The 18,379-nt window shown below is 38.4% G+C and overlaps 1 protein-coding gene across 1 annotated transcript in view; it reads right to left on the reverse strand.

Annotated features, from left to right (window-relative positions):
- SLC17A3 (solute carrier family 17 member 3) overlaps positions 1–17,164 on the reverse strand; it is a 64,968-nt gene extending 47,804 nt beyond the window's left edge. The window contains exon 1 of the mRNA XM_054557307.2: positions 17,081–17,164. The gene's annotated coding sequence lies outside the window, so the exon portion shown is untranslated. The remainder of the gene's footprint in view (positions 1–17,080) is intronic.
- Between the last annotated feature and the right edge of the window lie 1,215 nt (positions 17,165–18,379).

The following is an 18,379-nucleotide window of genomic DNA, read 5'->3' on the forward strand; positions in this document are numbered from 1 at the left end:
TGCACTCTCAATGTGGGCTAACAGAGAAAACCTATCTTGTCTCCCAGTCCCAATAAACATATGTTTTCTAGTTTACCTGCCACTGCAGCTATGGCCTTTTGTGCATCCTGGCTTTATGCAGAGTAACAAGGGGGAAAAGAGATTCATTGAGGAAATTTTAATTGTAATGTCGAATAAAGGAGGACATTAGATTGGTACATGTAACTAGAAAAAAATATGTTTAATTCTCTTGAGTTGTTGGCATGATGTTTTTTAAAGTAGGCTGATACATGATGGACATTGTGTGATAAGAGTTGGTTTTGATTTGACAATGTAGCTGAATGTAATTCAGGATAGGAAATATAATAGTCAGTTACTTCTACTTCTATTGTGTAGGATGACCCTGGAAGTAGCAGTCATGACCAATTTTAGAAAAATTATAAGATAATAATAAAAAAGACTTGAAGGGAAAGAACCCATCTTACTGCCCTCAAATAGATTCATAACAGCAAAGGCAAATATAGGAGAAGTGGGCCTATGAAGATGAAGTCAGGAATGCTTTGATGTGCCTCCAATCTCTTCTTCAGTAAGACTAGCCATGCCTATCTTTAACCATTGTCTTAGTCCCTTTCATGCTGCTATAACAAAATATCACAGACTGTATAATTTATGAATAAAAGAAATTTATTTATCACAGTTCTGGAAGCTGGAAGTCCAAGATGAAGGTGCTGGCAGGATTGGTGTCTGGTGAAGTCCAGGTCTCTGCTTCCAAGATAGTGCTTTGTTGCTGCATTCTCCAAAGGGGAAAAACACTGTGTCCTTATGTGGAAGGGCAAGAGGGCCAAACTCACTCCCTCAAACCCTTTTGTAAGGACAACTAATTCTATTTATGTGGGTGGAGCCCTCATTACCTAATCATTTCCCAAAAGGTCCCACTTCTCAATACCACCACCATAAGGATTAAGTTTAATGTGAATTTTGAAGGGAACACCATCATTCAAACTAAAGCAACCATAAGCTTGTTTTTAATTGTTTTTGTTCTTTGGACAAAGAGCAAAAATCCATTCTTTTACTGGATTTCAAGCTTCCTCTTTACCTAGCCCTTATTCTTCATATATTTTCTGATGACAAACTAAGATTAAGAACAAGGTTAACTTCTTCATAAAGTGAAGAGTGACGATGGGTCAGGATGAAGGGCCAAGTTAATTTTATTGGCTATCATGCTGGGATTGGGGTTTTCATTGTATCAAGTTAAAGGTTGTGGTTTACATATGTCAGGCATATATGATGACTCAGGCAGAAAGCCACATTGAACCAACTTCAGGAAAGAAAGCAACTGGGTTAGGGAGTTCACCAAACAGAAAGAACAATGGATGGAGCAAGAACAGCTCCAGAGATCTCATGGTCTAGAATTCAAGATTTTAATCTCATTCTCTTCCCCTCCCTTTCCTTCCCTCTCCCTTCTTTTTTCCCCTTCTTTTTCTCTCTCTCATTCTCTCTCCTTTCTTTTTTCTATCTCTACTCTTTCCTCACCCATGACCCCAACTGCTCTAATTTCTGCTGTTTTCTTGCTCTTCACGTTCCTTCAGTTAATCTTTTCTAAGACAGAAAAGCCCTTTGCCTGGCAGTCTGGAGTCTCATCCTTATATATTTACTATAAGAGAAGAAGAGGTATTTGGGTTCAGCCTCCAGATCAGAGAGTCTCATGAAGGACTTTTATTGGCTCAGCTCTGTTCACTTCCCTAATTCTTGAACATATCATCCCAGCTGATAGAGGTAGAATTCTCCCATTGGCCAAGCTTGTAGGAACCTTTGGTAACTTGGAGGGCTCTGACTAGCTAAGACCATAAAACCAGAGGTTTCCAAAGCACTAATTATGACTCACTAGTGAAATCAATTTGAATTAATATGAACAATATTTTTTTAAAATGAGATATATAATAGGATAAATCAAGGCCTTATTCAATAAAATTAAAAATGTCAGAGTGTATTTCACTCTGAAATAAAGGTAACTGTTTCGTAAATATTCTATTTTATTTATATGTGTTTGTGTTTCTGAGTATGTCCTGAGTTGCACGATGATACTATATTTCTTATTGGGTAATATTGTCAGAAAAGTTTCTAAAAACTTTCTCTGCTGCACGTATTTTATACATTTTATTCATGTTGATAATCTCACATTTAACACACTTGTGATTTATTCTTAACAGAAAAATATGGTATTTCTTTCATTTAGTCTTTTAAAAAGCTCACATTATCAAATGATTGCTCAATCATTTAATCTCTGCTTCTCTTACATGCATTGATTTAATAAATATGTATACTAGTTTCACCATTGATTCTTTAGATTTGAACCTTATTTTCCTTTTGTTCTTACAAAACTTACTTGTCTATAGGCCCACTTCTACTTCCTTTATTCTATCATCTTCCTCAACTTATTCTGTGGTCAAAGAATGGAGAAATAATATTAATAATATGCTTTTCTCATCAATGACTTCCACCTGTTCTCTGAGAAATTCAGCTTCAAGAACTTTAGCTTGATGTGACTGCAAAGATAATACACAGTTTAAATCACAAAAATGTTTCAAAGTTTTTTTTTATTTGTTTCTTTGAAATATATGTGAACAGGCATGTTTCTCCCCTGTAGTACAATTTGTGTGAAATTCTGGGATGCACTTAAGAGGATGTCCTAAAATACCAATATTTAATTGATTCTAAGTCATGTATTGTATCACATTTTTGCCCATGGATTGTTGAAATCCATGGACAAAACTGATAGTGTTTTAGAACTTCCTTTGTCTAGTGGCAGTCTTGATATATTCACACTATCTATTGACAAAATATCTAAAGCATCAGGCTCAAAGCTTGCAGCATAGGTGTCAGTGATTTGGAGGAAATCTCTAGGGCAATAGTAGAGGCATTTTTAACCCCTAGCAACTAAATGATCATTAGAAGTGAGTGATTTCTTCACTCATGACCCCCAACTGCTCTAATTTGTATTGTTTTCTTGCAGAAATGAGAGCAGGTGGGGTCATGGGTGAGGAATGAGGTGTTGAAAGCAAGATGTTTAGCAGTGTTCTGAAAGCATACATTTAAATAGGCTATCTGGACAGTGTCAATAGCTAAGTGTCAAGCTAAGTACTCTATTTTATTCTAAGAACTATTTTTAGAAATGCTGAATCAACAAATCTGAGATGGCACAGAGGTTGTCATTTTTGAATAATATGAATATCAGTAATTTTAGTTGGAAAAGAAGATTTTCAAAGAGCCATCTAAGTTTCCAAAATAAGTGTTGTAGTCATATTAAGTACTATATTTTCCTGCCTGTTTATCTACTGCCTGTGAATTGCTTATCAAACCAACAACCAACTGGAATACATAGACTGCATGTCTTGTTCATTTCCTGCATTTGCAAGTAATGGTTTAACAAACTCATGAGCTTACTCTTTAATCTGAACCACGCTTAATTTCAATTATGTTGATTTAGTCTAAGGATGCAGAATTTATTTTATAGTTATGTAGGAACTGGAATCCAAAATGTAATATGCCTCCAAGCTTTTCTTTGTCGGCCTCTGAAGGAGCATCACCCCTACAACTTCAACATTGTTACGAATACCTCTGGGGAGGTGTTCACCTCAGGACCCAAATTTGGAAAAAGGAAAGTGCCACTTTGGAGGAGTGCTCTGAGCAGCTGATCCATTAAATGTCCCGACCACATGCACGTGGAAGTGTCATTGCAGTATCTGCACTAACAGAAGCTCAGTGACTTGAGAAGTGAGTCTGGACTTCTAACAAAAAGGCAAGGCATCTCTCTTGCCATTTGTTATTTTTCCAGTCAGGCAACTGTGATAAGAGGGCATGGAGAGCAGGAAGAAGTGAAAAATCCCAGGAAAGTCTGGAGTGGAATCATTAAACCATTTCTGCTCCCTCTCTAGGCCAACTTGGGCCTATGAATAAGGAGGTCTTCTTATAATCCATCTAACTCCACTCAGGAACAATTTGGGGATCTGAGACTGTAAACTCAGTGGGCAAAAAAATATTTCTTGGCCTATCATTATTCTCTGTAGGATGTTAAGCACAGGTTTCTGCATGTGGAGTCCTCAGTTTTTGCCTTCTCTCCCTGAGATATTTTTATGCTATTTAGTAATTGATGGCCACAGTCTATCGACCACATTTCTGGGCAACTCTAATAATCCTTGTTATGTTAATCATTGGACCAATCTTGATTGTGTATGACCATCATCTTGTAGCTACCATCTCTATGTGGATGCTCTCCTAACCCTGCTTAAGTACCAATGTCTGTGCTATGGGCCTACCTGTCACATGGATAATCTCTTCACTCCAGTCAGGCTCCAACATTAACACAGGCTGTTCTCTTCTCTTCCTTTGAAGATAGCTTCTTCACCCTATTCAAATTGCAGTACTCTCACTGGGCTCCACTGTTGCCTCTCTCTCTCACTCTGCTTAGGTTTCTTCACTCCACTCCAGGCAACTGTCACTAAACATCTTTCCCCCATATATACACAGACATCTACCTTGCTTGGCCAAACCCACTGGATTTCAGACCCAATCATTCAGAGAGGAAGACAGAGAGGGGTTCATTTTATTTTATTTTTTATTTTTTGAGACGTTGTCTCACCCTGTAGCCCAGGCTGGAGTGCAGTGGTGCAGTCTTGGCTCACTGCAACCCCCACCTCCCAGGTTCAAACGATTCTCCTGCCTCAGTCTCCCAAGCAGCTGGGATTACAGGTGCCCGCCACCATGCCCAGCTAATTTTTGTATTTTTAGTAGAGACAGGGTTTCACCATGTTGGCCAGGCTGGTCTTGAACTCCTGGCCTCAAGTGATCCACCTGCCTCAGCCTCCCAAGGTGCTGGGATTACAGGCATGAGCCACTGCACCCAGCCGGGGTTCATCCTTAATTCATACATTAGAGATATAGATTCTGTTTTTATCTAAAAAGTCTTTACAAAAATCTGATTGAATAGTTGAATGCTGTGCTAAAATCTGCATAATATCTTATAACACTTCTGTGAATCACGAGACAGTTTTGAATATTAAATGTCAGTTAACAGATCTAAAGGGACCAACATCTGCTTTCCCAAATTATATGAAAGAAGATCCTGATCCCTCATCAGGTGAAACTCACATCAGACAACAGTGTCTGCATTTCTCCAAAACCCGCCTCAGCCCCATGGCCACTTTCCAGGGTTATCCTGCCTACCAAGCACTCTCTTTCCTCAGAAAAACTTGGGGGAAAATGTAGAGTAATAATTTTTTAAAGTTCTGACCAACTTCTTGAATCACTCAGCATGTTTTTGACTGCAGGTACAGAAAACCCTGACTCAACAAATTTAAACACTATATAAATTTCTTGTCTCCCCAAACAGGACATCAAAGGCAGAAAGGTTCCAGTGCAGGGTGATCAGAGCTCTGGCTCCACTGCCCTCAGTCTTCTTGCCTCTGCTCTCCTTCACGGCAGGCTTTACCCTCATGCTGGTCACAGTTTCAGGTGTCTGTGCAGACACAAGTTAAAGGCAGGAAGAAACAGTGCGTTTCTCTTGGAGATCAAGGAATGCCTTTCCAGAAAACTCCCCCTTATGTCTCATTTGCCAAAACTTGGCCTAGTCTCAGGTGCTGCCTGAGCTAATCAGCTATAGAAGAAGGGACCACATGACTGGTGTGGACCAGTCAGAATTCACCCTATGAAGCTAGTAATGTGGCTCACCTTTCCCAGGGGGATATGGCCAGGTAGAAGACAGTGGATCACTGAACAGAATACTGATAGATTTCAGCACCAAGGTTAGAACTGCTACCACACCTAATCCCACCCTATCCCCATTTCTTTCTTTAATATTTTCCATAGCACTTATCAGTATCTGACAAACTATATATGCTTTTACTTTTTTATTGTCTGTAGCTCCCAAGTAGAATACAAACATCTGAAATTCACTGTATCCATCTCTGAGTAGTGTTCTTTTGAGCTCAGTCACAATCATTTTTTGATACCCTATCCTATAAGCTTAACTTATAGTGTTAATCAGTATTAACACATTTTAGTGGGAAAGAAGGAAAAAATAAACAATCACACACACACACACATTTATGTTACAGAGCAAGTGTGAAAATACCTAAAGGCTTTATAGCTCCTTTTGTCAATGGATACATGACAGTATTTATGGCATTCTTCACTACTCTTATTCTATGCTCCATTTGTCTTCAGTCAGCACCTCAGCTGCCCTTATGTTTTACTCGGTAAGGCAAATTCCTAAATGAGCCTGGTAATTAGTGGTCCTACTTATATGAAGGTACTATAGTTTTTCATTAACTTTTTCATTGGGCTTGAGAGTAATAAGGACTCCCAGAGAATTCCTTGTGTTCCAAAAGTACTTCTCCGTGACATCTTGGTATAGGAGTAACTCTGTTTACCTTTGATAATCAGGAAGAATGACTCCAGCTAGTACAATTATGTGATGCCTACACATTCCTTTTTTTTCTGGGAAAAATGTAATGTGAAATTATGTGCAAAAACCATGCCTTGTTTATGTATGTATCAAACAATTCTAGAGCTTTCCCAATACAGTCCTCTTCTCAGCAAACAAGAAGACTATACCCTCATCCTCACCCCTGCACTTAGGTGTAGCCAATGTGTTGTAACTTAAAGAGGAGAGGGGACTGGATGAAGGGAAATCTGCCTAACAAGCTTCTTTATTTCACCTAGTGGAAAAAAGCCTTAATCTGCAGTGGGGCAGTTCTCAAGGATATAGACTGAATTGGCTCATGCATTTATGGAAGGTGAGGAGTCCCGTGATCTGTCATCTGCAAGCTGGAGACCCAGGAAAGCTGGTGGTATGATTCAGTCTGAATCTGAAGGCCTGAGAACCAGAGGAACTGACGATGTAAATCCCAGTTCAAGGGCAGGAGACCAGATGAGATGTCCCAGCTCAAGCAGTGAGGCAGAAAAAAAGGCTCAAATTCCCCCTTCCTCTGCCTTTTCTTCTATTCAGACCCTGGATATCAAGTGGCATAATGCCATCCACATTGGGAAGACAGTTTACTTTACTAGGATCACCTATTCAAAGGCTAATCTCATCCAGAAACACGCTCACAAACACAGCAAGAAATAATGTTTAACCAGATAGCTGGTTATCCCCTGACTCAATCAAGTTGACACATAAAATGAACTATTTCAAAGCTTACTGTAATCAACAGTTTTGTCAAAAAGATAGACACAAATCAGTGGAATGAGATAAAGAGTCTAGAAATAAACCGACAAAAATATTGTCAACTAGGCAAAGGTAATCAATGGAAAAAAGATAGTCTTAGCAACAAATAGTACTGGAACACCACAATGTGTTAATATACGAACCTGGAGACATCTCTCACACCTTATACAAAAGTAACTAAAAATAAATCAAAGGACTAGATGTAATGTATCAAACAGTCAAGCTTTTAGAATAAAATGTAGAAGAAAATTTACATGATCTAAGATTTGGCACCAATGAAGTTTTAGCTATAATAACAAAAGTATTATTCATGGAAGAAAACAAAATTGATAAGTTCAGCGTGGGCTAAAGTAAGGGAAAAAAATCACTTTGCAGTAGAGAAACCTGAAACATTACCTAAACCAAATGATGAAGGTTAATATCAGTGATGTCATGTGGATATCATGTTCTCCCTAAAATGATGTGACAAGAAGGGCCCTTTGCCCTTGTGGTATTATTTCAAAAAATCTATAACTCCAGTGTAATTATGAAAAAAAAGCAAATAATCTTCAGGACTGTTAAGGTCATGAAAAGCAAGAAAAGACTGAGACATTGTCACAGACGAAAAAAGACTAGGGAGATATAACAAGTGAATGCAGTGTGGTATTCCAGATTGGACCCTGGAACAGAAAGAAAACATTAGTGGAAAAAGTGGTGAAATCCACATAAAGTCTAGGGTTTGGTTAATAGAGTTTCATGTATCAATGTGAGTTTCTTATATTTGACAAATGTATCATAATAATGTAAAATCCTAACAATGGGGGAAAGCTAGGTGAAAGATATATGGGAACTTTCCTGTACTGTCTTTGTACTATCTTTGCAACTTTCCTGAAAATCCAAATTATTCTAAAACAGAAAAGTTCATGCTATTAGAAGTGAGGATAGAGGTTATCTTGAAGGAGCTGAGGTCTAGAAGAGACCATGAAGGGTCTAATTAGCTAACACAGGTTGAGTATCCCTTATGCTTAGAATCAGAAGTATTTCAGATTTTTTCAGATTTGGAATGTTTGCATTATACTGAGTATCTCAAATCCAAAAATCCAAAATCTGAAATACTCCATGAGCATTCCTTTGAGAATCATGTTAGCATTCAAAAAGTTGCAGATTTTGGAGCATTTTGAATTTCCAATTTTTAGATTAGGAATACTCAACCTGAATAGAGGCTACCTGCTAATTACCTGGGAGCTAATTACATGGATATGTCATTTTGAGAAAGTTTAGCTTGCTGATATGGATATTTCTGGATACAAATTATACTTTGATAAAAATTCTTTTAAATGAGACAATAGTTATTAACTTTTAAGTACTTTTTAGCTTTACAATTCAGAATTCTTTAGTGCTAAATATTACATATTTTGAAAGAAAAGTTTTGTTTATATTTACTTATTTGTTTCCCCCTTTTTTTTTTTTTTGAGACAAGTTCTCACCTTATTGCCCAGGCTATAGTGCAGTGGGTGATTATAGCTCACTGCAGCCTCAAACTCCTGGACTCAAAGGATCCTCCTGCCTCAGCCTCCCAAGTAGCTAGGAGTACAAGCATGCACCACCATATCCAGTTAATTTTTGTTTCTTTATTTCTACAGAGGCAGGGTCTCACTATGTTGCCCAGGCTGATCTCAAACTCCTGGCCTCAGGTATCCTCCCACCTCAGCTTCCCAAAGTGCTGGGATTACAGGTGTAAGTCATTGCACCCAGCCAAAAATTTTATTTTAAACTTATTATGAGCATATAACAGATTTATGTGGTTTGAAATTCAAACCTACAAAAGAAAATAATAAAAAGCTAACAGATAGACAAACAAAACAAAAGTAAAACCCCACTTAGCCATGCTCTCTAGTTCCTCATTTCCCTCTTGGAAGAAACCAGAGTAATGTTCCCTGTGTATCCTTCTAGAGAAAATTTTTTAAAATACTTTTTTCTTTTTAACAGAAGGGATGGTAGACTACTTCTTTTAAATTAAATTAATATACATTTACTTGTTTCTTTGCATTGCTATATAAAATGAAGTTGGGGAAACAGGAAAAATGACCTAGTATTATCATACGAACACACCAAAATTTTTCAGTTATATGTATTTCCTGTTTCAGTTTTTACCCCACTTGTTTTTTATTTGGTTTGAAATCAGTACAGATAAAAACTTGAGGCACTTATTTTAGACTTGTTTTTCTTTTGTAACATAAAACTTCGAGAGCACCAGGAAATCTGGAAATATTAATTTAGTTATTCATAATTCAAAATATTGTTATATCCCCTTTGTTTCAGACTATTCGTTAAGAACTAAACTAAAAGAAAAAGATGGGGCTGGACATGGTGGCTCACGCCTGTAATCCCAGCACTTTGGGAGGCTGAGGCGGGTGGATCACCTGAGTTCGGGAGTTGGAGGCCAGCCTGGCCAACACGGTGAAACCCTGTCTCTACTAAAAACACAAAAATTAGCCGGGTGTGGTGACACACGTTTGTAATCCCAGCTACTCAGGAGGCTGAGGCAGGAGAATCACTTGAACCCAGGAGGCGAAGGTTGCTGTGAGCTGAGATCATGCCACTGCACTCCAGGCTGGGCAAAAGAGCAAGACTCCATCTCAAAAAAAAAAAAGATGATAACACCCTCTGGGAGATTACATTCAGATAGAACAAATAAAGGTGTAGAACCTAAGAAGTGACAAGTACACTATTGGGTGACTGATTCTTCCTGGGAACATTTATAAAGGCTTCCTAGGGGAGGGAGTGTTTGTGTAAGAGTTTTCCAGGTCGGAAAGTATGTACAGTGGAAAATGTATATGAAAAGACCGTGTTTGGGAATCAGGGATTATATATTGTGATTAGAGGAAAGAGTCCTAGGGTTTGATACTTACAAAGAATTAGAGTTTCTAGGTGCTTCTGGACATGTGGATTGATGACAGCAATATTAAAAATACAAAAATTAGTGGGGCATGGTGGTGAGCGCCTGTAGTCCCAGCTACTTGAGAGGCTGAGGCAGGAGAATAGCTTGAACCCGGGAGGTGGAGGTTGCAGTGAGCCGAGATTGCGCCACTGCACTCCAGCCTGGGTGACAGAACGAGACTCCATCTCAAAAAAAAAAAGAAAAGAAAAGCAGGAGTTAGCAGAAAACCAACAAGACGTGGGAAGGAGAGAGAGAGCTGCAACACCCAAGAGGAAAAATAGCAATGCTGAAATCAAAGTATAATGAAGGAGAGAGGATGCCGGAAGCTATGAAATTCTTTCTGTGAGGCAATGGGGCAATGACCCTAGAACTGCTGAGCTAGCAGCAGTGACAGACTCAGTGCCAAATCATATATTAGAAAAAAAAATCAGATAGAGGTAAAGTCCAGATCCAAAGAAGAGGGTTTTTAGCAGTAAAGCAGACAGTAGAACCCACCCAGCTTTCTAGGGTGCAGGGGGCCTCCCTTCCAGGCATCATGAACAGTGGGGGACCATAATTAAGTATGATGGCTTCAGACACAGGGCCTGTTCATCTCTTGGTGTGGTCAGGCACTGCCTGCTGAGAGCAACCCCTTCCAAATGCTACTGCTGTGTTTAACTAGGGCTCTTGATAATCTGACCAGCTTGTGTCTTACTAATTTTAGGAGAAAAATGGAGCAACTTGCAAGATGAGTGGGATTAGCCTCGTGCTGTCTCCCATGCACACCACTCAGCACACTTGGCGAGCATGGCAGTTCCATTTGTTTTGCGCCCAGTTGTGATTTAAAAACTTTTAATTAATTAGTCTTAGTAGCCTTCATTTGGATTTAAATGCCAAATAATAACCTTCTACTTTGTAAGAGGAGCCCTTTTAACTAAAGCAAGGCTTAAGTTTGGATAAATTTTGTCCTATTTATTATTCATCCACAAGCTCTGTTAAAACACCAAATACACACTAAGAAGTCTCTCAGCACTCTGAATAGTATGATAAATTAAAAGCCAGTAACTTCTCAAAGTCATTGTGTATTAGTCAGGGCTCTCCAGAGAAATAAAACCAATAGAACATATATACATGGGCCTTTACCCAAATGTCATCTTTTCAATGAGTCCTCTTGCCTGCTTAATTTTTCTTTTTAGCATTTGCCACCTCCATATAACATGCACTTTACTTATTTATTGTCTTATTCTCTTTCACATGGGCAGGGGTTGCATTTGTCTGTTTACTGCTATATCCCTAGTACCTAGAGTAGTGCCTGGCATATGGCAGGTGTGTGATACATATATTTGGAGTGGAGGTAAAAGTCTCCACTTAGGCTATCCACATTTGTGACAGGGAAAACACAGGTATCACTTGTCATTGTACCTATAGCATCTCACCCAGAGCCACAAAAAAAGTGGCTCAAAGTATATATTAACAAAGAACAAAACAGAATAATCCCATCTGAAGGCCAGGATATAATAAAAGCAACATACCTTTTTTTGGAAGGACATGGAAAGCATCAATTAAGACTAAAGACTAAACTTGAGAAGCAATTATTACATTTCTATTAAAAATTACCAAATACAAATAGTTAACTTTGAAGAAAGATATGAATAATGATGGTATCTGCAAAAGAGGAAAAGACTACTCAATTTCATTGTACATTAGTTGTAAATAGTATTCAGGCCACCATTTGGAACCTGTGTGACACAGTTTAGTTCCTGTCTATGTTCATAAGAGAGGGCAAAGGCCCATTTACATCCAACCTCTGTATGCCAGCAGACACGTATGCCACACTCCAAAATGGCTAAACAGTCATTCATCAGAATCGGGTCTAAGAACTCCAACAAAAATTAGAGCTCATGGTGCCAGATTGGCCTGGATTTTCATGCTCCTGGGTGATTACAAAGTTGTAAATAATGATGCTGTCCGCTGATTTTCATAATGCGGGCCTCTCTGCTTCACTGTGCCTTCCTCTTATGTCCATGGCACCAATTTCTCTGATAGTTCCCCCAGGGGATAGGGTTAGATGTGGGTTCATAAGTGCTGGACCACTGAGGGTTATTCACTCTTAAGACTAGCGAGCACTTTCTGAATCTGAGGAGTCACATATTAAAAGAGGCAGAATCATCTTCTGATTTCAAAAAAGCAACAACATGACCACCCTGAAAGTGGTTTCAAAACAGTTGAAAGCTAGCTGTTCAAGTTGATAAAAGCCATTGCAGTTCCCTGCAGGGAATGCTGATGGGCTCCGTTCCCTCTGCACATTAGAGCCATTTAAATGAAGTAATTGATCATATTAACTGAAATCACCTGGCTTATAGCTCAGGTCCTAAGAATTGTTAGTGGCACTTGGAGCTACAAAGAGGAGTCCCCAAAAGCAACGATTCTCACTTTATTTTGGCAAATGGCCGGCTTAAGTAGAACTGGCCCTATCCCATAATAATAAAAAAGGAAAAAATAAATTTTATATAAACCTATTTCCAAGATTTCTTACCCCTTCTTGCAGCATTTCAACTTTATTTGGCGGAACTATCTTTTCTCAATTATGTGTGATGTATTGTGGTCGTGAATCATGGTGTCCTGAACTCCCTTTGGAAGCTAAAATGGTCATTGAGGCTCTGCCTACCAGCTCTCTAGGGTCTGTTGAAGCAAAAGAGTGAGCACTTTACTTAAATTTCACCAATTATATTATCTTCTGAGACCTTAAATGTTGAGTAGAGGGAAAATACAAGTTCAAACCTATTTATTTCAACAAAGGAGCAAGTTGCTACAACTAAGACCTTTTGAGGTTGCCTGTTTCTTCAGGTTTTCCTTTGATCCTCAGAGTAACCCCACCTCAATTTATTTGAATAAATGTACTTATGGCTTAATCAACACACAGGTGGTTTCTTTAACTACAGTTCAAAAATCTTCACACATACAAACTTTTTAAAAAACAATTCTCAATATGAAAAAGAGAAATCAATATAATTGGCTATAAATTATTGGCATCTTTTCAAAAAGATTTTCTCGGGAAAGTAACTGAATTCCTAAAATTCTTATGACTTTGTTAAAGTACTCAAAATGAACATATATTCTGGCTGGGCAGGTGGCTCATGCCTGTAATCATAGCACTTTGGGAGGCCAAGGAGGGTGGATCACTTGAGGTCAGGAGTTAGAGACCAGCCTGGCCAACATGGTGAAACCCTGCCTCTACCAGAAATACAAAAATTAGCCAGGCGTGGTAGCGGGCGCCTGTAATCCCAGCTACTTGGAAGGCTGAGGCAGGAGAATTGCTTGAACCCAGGAGGCAGAGGTTACAGTGAGCCGAGATCGCGCCATTGTACTCCAGCATGGGCAACAGAGGGAGACTGCATCTCCAAAAAAAAAAAAAAAAAAAAAAAAAAGCCCATATGTCCTACAAAGCAAGTGATAAAAATCAAAATATGACAATGGGCTGAGAGGAAAGGGAAACTAGTAGTATTAAAGAAAGTTTTTAATGAACAAATAATGCTAAGGCAGTTTTTTTGTTTGTTTTTGTTTTTTGTTTTTTTTTTTTGAGACAGAGTCTCACTCTGTCGCTGAGGCTGGAGGGCAGTGGCACTGTGTCGGTTCACTGCAACCTCTGTCTCCTGGGTTCAAGCAATTCTCCTATGCTAAGGCAAATTTTTAAGGATTATAAATAGTAAATATTAGAAGGGATACTGCTTAAAAATAAACAATTTGGATAGCTAAATGGTCTTCAGAGTCTTTTGACTGTACAATATGTAAAAGAATTTTGAAAACTTTAGGCATTCCTTTGAATATTTTTAACTTGATTTCTAAAACTTTTCATCAAAAAATAAATTGTTTTGTAAATAAAAGGAAACATTAAACATGTTATAAGATGAAATAAGATGAAGAGTGACTATAATTAGAATAAGTATTTCATGACATAAGTTTATTTTAATAAAAGTTTTAACCACTTTATTGTATCGTTCATATCAAGTTTTTTAAATATATATTGAAACTTGGTGCTCTGGAAAAATATGCCAGCTTCATTTGAAAGAACCAGTTCTTATCCTGTACTGCTTCAGTTTTTCTGAATTCAGAATATTCCCACTCTGGCCAGTCCTCTCTTATAATAAAACATACAGTACTCTGCATATTCTCAGTGATTAAAAAAAAAAATACACACAGCAGACAAAAAAAGAGAGAGCAGGCAAACCAAGAGCCAAGGTGAATGTGTTAATCATTAGCAGGTTATCCCCAAACCAATATTTGGAAGTACTCCTTTGTTGACAACCAGAAAGTGTTTACACTTCAGGCATTGCACCTAAATAAAGTGTGGATGCCTTTCCTTTCTAAAGTGGAAGGAGGGATATTGTGGACATAGGCACATTCTGAGGCAATTTTAGGAAATAAGTTGAAGTTGATGAAAATTGAGAAAGACTTTGGAAAGTGTTTGCCTGCCTCCGCCACCAAAAAGTCCATGGAGAAAGCAAAGTAAAAGGTCCAAAAATGAAAGTCAGCAGAAACCAGAAAGATGGGCAACAAGGTTTTACCATACAGATAAATAGAAGAGAGATTCTTAGTAAAGAAAACACAACAAATTGAGGACAATCACCAAACAAAACAAAATCAAAGGGAACTCTAAGACCACCAGCCAAAAAGCAAGAGAAAATGATTAACACCTTGGGACATCTTGGTGAAGGAATTCCAGGGTAAAGAGAATCCTATAGCACCTAGCCTAAACATAGCTCTCCTACAAAAAGTAGCTGGCCAACTAGACTTCCTCATATTGGACATCAGAAGAGACTAGCAGGAAGTCAATACTGTTCTGAATAAGACAAATTGTGAAACAAAATTTCTGTTCCCAGCTAAGTTAATATTACAATGTATTAAGGCTCCACAGTGATCATAAAGAGTACTAAGAAATAAATTCTTAGCTACTCTGGGACTCAGAGGCTCATCCAAGTACTGCTCCAAAAAATACTCCATTGAAATGTTTTGAGATGAAGAAGGATAAAGGATGGACATGAAAAAACAAAACAAAAAACACTTTATTGTCCAGGGGTATGCTAAGTGAGCAAGAAGTGTCCAGCACTCAAAATTAAGGAGGCACTCACTCTCATGTGCCAATTCTGTTCTTGCATGAGCCTAATAAAGGATGCCTCCTTAAATATTGCTCCCTAGGCACCTCACTTGCCTCATCTTGGTTTCAGCCCTCAAATTATGTTCAAATAACAGTGACAAGTGTAATACCCCATAGAATGCAAATGCTATAATTCTCGTGTGGAAACTACTCAATGCAAAATTAATACATTAACTGCAAAAGTTCAGAGCAAAACTTCCAGAAAACAGTAATGAAATCAAGAGTGAAGTGATAGGATGCCTCAGTGTGTCTGTTTCCTTATTATATATAAGGAGAGAGACATGGCTGGGCATGGTGGCTCATGTCTGTCATCCCAGCATTTTGGGAGGCCGAGGCAGGAGGATCCCTTGAAGCCAGGAGTTTCAGACCAGCCTGAACAACACAGCAAGACCCCTGTATCTATAAAAAAAAAAAAAAAAAAAAAAAAAAAGCTGAGAGTCAACAGCCGCTTTTTTACTATATAGGTTATTAACTTGAGAAATAAAACATTAAAAGAACAATGAATTTGGGAGCACAACACAGCAAAATGTAATCTGCCCACAAAAGTGGACTTAGAGGAGCAATTTTCCTCTAAGCTTTAACCTGTTTCATAATTAAATAAAAATAAATGAAAAATAAATAAACTATCCAAAACAAAATTTATATGAAGTAAAGCAAAGGGAAATAGGACATAAGCTTGATAAAAGATAAAGCTAATAGATTATAAAATAAAAAGACAAGCAGGGCTGGGCGTAGTGGCTCATGCCTGTAATCCCAGCACTTTGGGAGGCCAAGGCGGGTGGATCACCTAAGGTCAGGAGTTTGAGACAAGCTTGGCCAACATGGCAAAACCCCATCTCTACCAAAAATACAAAAATTAGCCAGACATGGTGGTGTGTGACTTTAATCCCCGCTACTCGGGAGTCTGAGGCAGGAGAATCACTTGAACTCGGGAGGCGGAGGTTGCAGTGAGCCGAGATTGCGCCACTGCACTCCAGCCTAGGTGACAGAGTGAGACTCAGTCTCAAAAATAAATAAATAAATAAATAAAAGACAAGCTATTCTTAAAATTAGTAAATGACTGAGTAGTCTAATGAAGGAGAAAGAAGGCACACATGCAATTGGGTCAGAAGTACAAAGAAGCTAAAACCTCAGATACAGATAAAATGAATATATTATTAAAAAGATAGTCTGATAAAAGAGTTGAATATTTTGCAAATATACTTTAAATAGTGTGTAAAATAGATGATCCTCCAAGATAACACAAATGGTCAAAACTGATCAAAGAAAAATATAGAACCCCTTAAAAGACCAATAACTGAAGGAAATTGAGAACGTTATTGAAGAAGTCTCCTCAAAATGGCTTTCAGCCTGCATGATTTTTACAAACCAATGCTTTCAAGCTTTCAAATAACAATAGCAATGATAAAAATTCCATTCTAGTCAATCTTTTCCAGAGTAATGGGGAAAAAGGAAAGTTCTCCTTTCTTGTTTTTGAAATCAGCATAAGCTCCATATCCAGACACAAAAAAGATACACAAAACACATGTATGCATACAGAGCCAATCTCATATATCAATACATCAGCCAAAGTCCTAAATAAACTATTAGTGAATCAAATTCTGTTGTACATCAAAAGAATATTCAAGGGAAAGCTCAAAATTAAGAAATACATTAATATAATTCATAATATTTAACAGTCAAGGAGAAAAAGCAAGTCATCTCGTCATTAGATAGATGACAATAAGCTATTTGAGAAAAGTGAATTAATCTTCATGACTATTAATGTTAGAAACAATCCTTTAGGGATGGGGAGGGGAGATGAGTTAGAAATGTTTCCTACCAGTTCACAATTGCATCTATTCTGAAGCCATTAGGAATGTGAATGGTAACTCTTCCTCAAACCATCACATAAGGAAAGATACCCTGAAAGTCTGACACACCGAAGTCATCTGTCAGGAATCAATCAGAGAAGCTGCCGGGAAAACCTAGGCATGCTGAGTCATCATTGTTCTTATCACCCGTGGCAACTGACGCAATTGGAAGCAACTGATGCTTTCAGGGTCATGGTTTCTTTGAAGCCTGAGCTCATTAATTTTGCTGTTTGAGAACTTGCAGTTTAATCCAAAAGCTGACAGCATTGACTGTCCCATTGCCTTCCTTCCTGCTCTGATACTGGAAGTTCCAACAAAAGAGGAGGAGGAAGAGGACCAAGAAGAACATGAAAGCAGAGGACCAGGGTCTGGGCGCGGTGGCTCACGCCAGTAATCCCAGCACTTTGGGAGGCTGAGGTGGGCAGATAATGAGGTCAAGAGATCGAGACCATCCTGGCTAACATGATGAAACCCCGTCTCTACTAAAAAATACATAAAATTAGCCGGGTGTGGTGGCGGGCGCCTGTAGTCCCAGCTACTCGGGAGGCTGAGGCAGGAGAATGGCATGAACCAGGGAGGCGAAGCTTGCAGTGAGCCAAGATCAAGCCACTGTACTCCAGCCTGGGCGACAGAGTGAGACTCCGTCTCAAAAAAAAAAAAAAAAAAGCAGAGGACCAAGACCCCTTCCCACCTGCTCCATTGGTCAAAACGAAGTCAAACAGAGCAGAAGCTCTCAAAAGGATGATACTTTGAATTTGCTTTCTGTTTTATTTTCTACGTACATAAAAGTGCACAAATCATAAATGTACAATATTCACAAAGTAAACACACATCCGTCAAGAAATAAAATATTTCTAGTACCCCAGGAGCACTTCTTAAGTACCATCCATCCAGCCACAACCACCATCCCTGCCCAAGGGAAACTGCTCACTGATTTTCAACAGGACAGATTGGTTGTAGCTGTTTTTAAAAAGTATTTTATAAACCTTTAAAAGAATGTACCTTTTGTCTTCCTTCAATCAATATTGTGTTTATGAGACCCATTCATCTATTATATATTGGGGTCTGTTAATTCTCATTGCTATATAAATAGACCATGGTTTATTTACTCATTCTTCTCTTAACAGACAACTTCCTGTTAGGGCTATTACAGATAGTGCTCCTGTGAACATTGTTGTACATGTTTTATGGATGTATATGTGCATTTCTAAGTAAAATGTTTGAGTCACTGGAATTGTACATTTAACTTTAGGAGATATTGCCGAGCA

The sequence above is a fragment of the Pongo abelii genome, chromosome 5 (assembly GCF_028885655.2).
Source record: "Pongo abelii isolate AG06213 chromosome 5, NHGRI_mPonAbe1-v2.0_pri, whole genome shotgun sequence".
Taxonomy (NCBI): Eukaryota; Metazoa; Chordata; class Mammalia; order Primates; family Hominidae; genus Pongo; species Pongo abelii.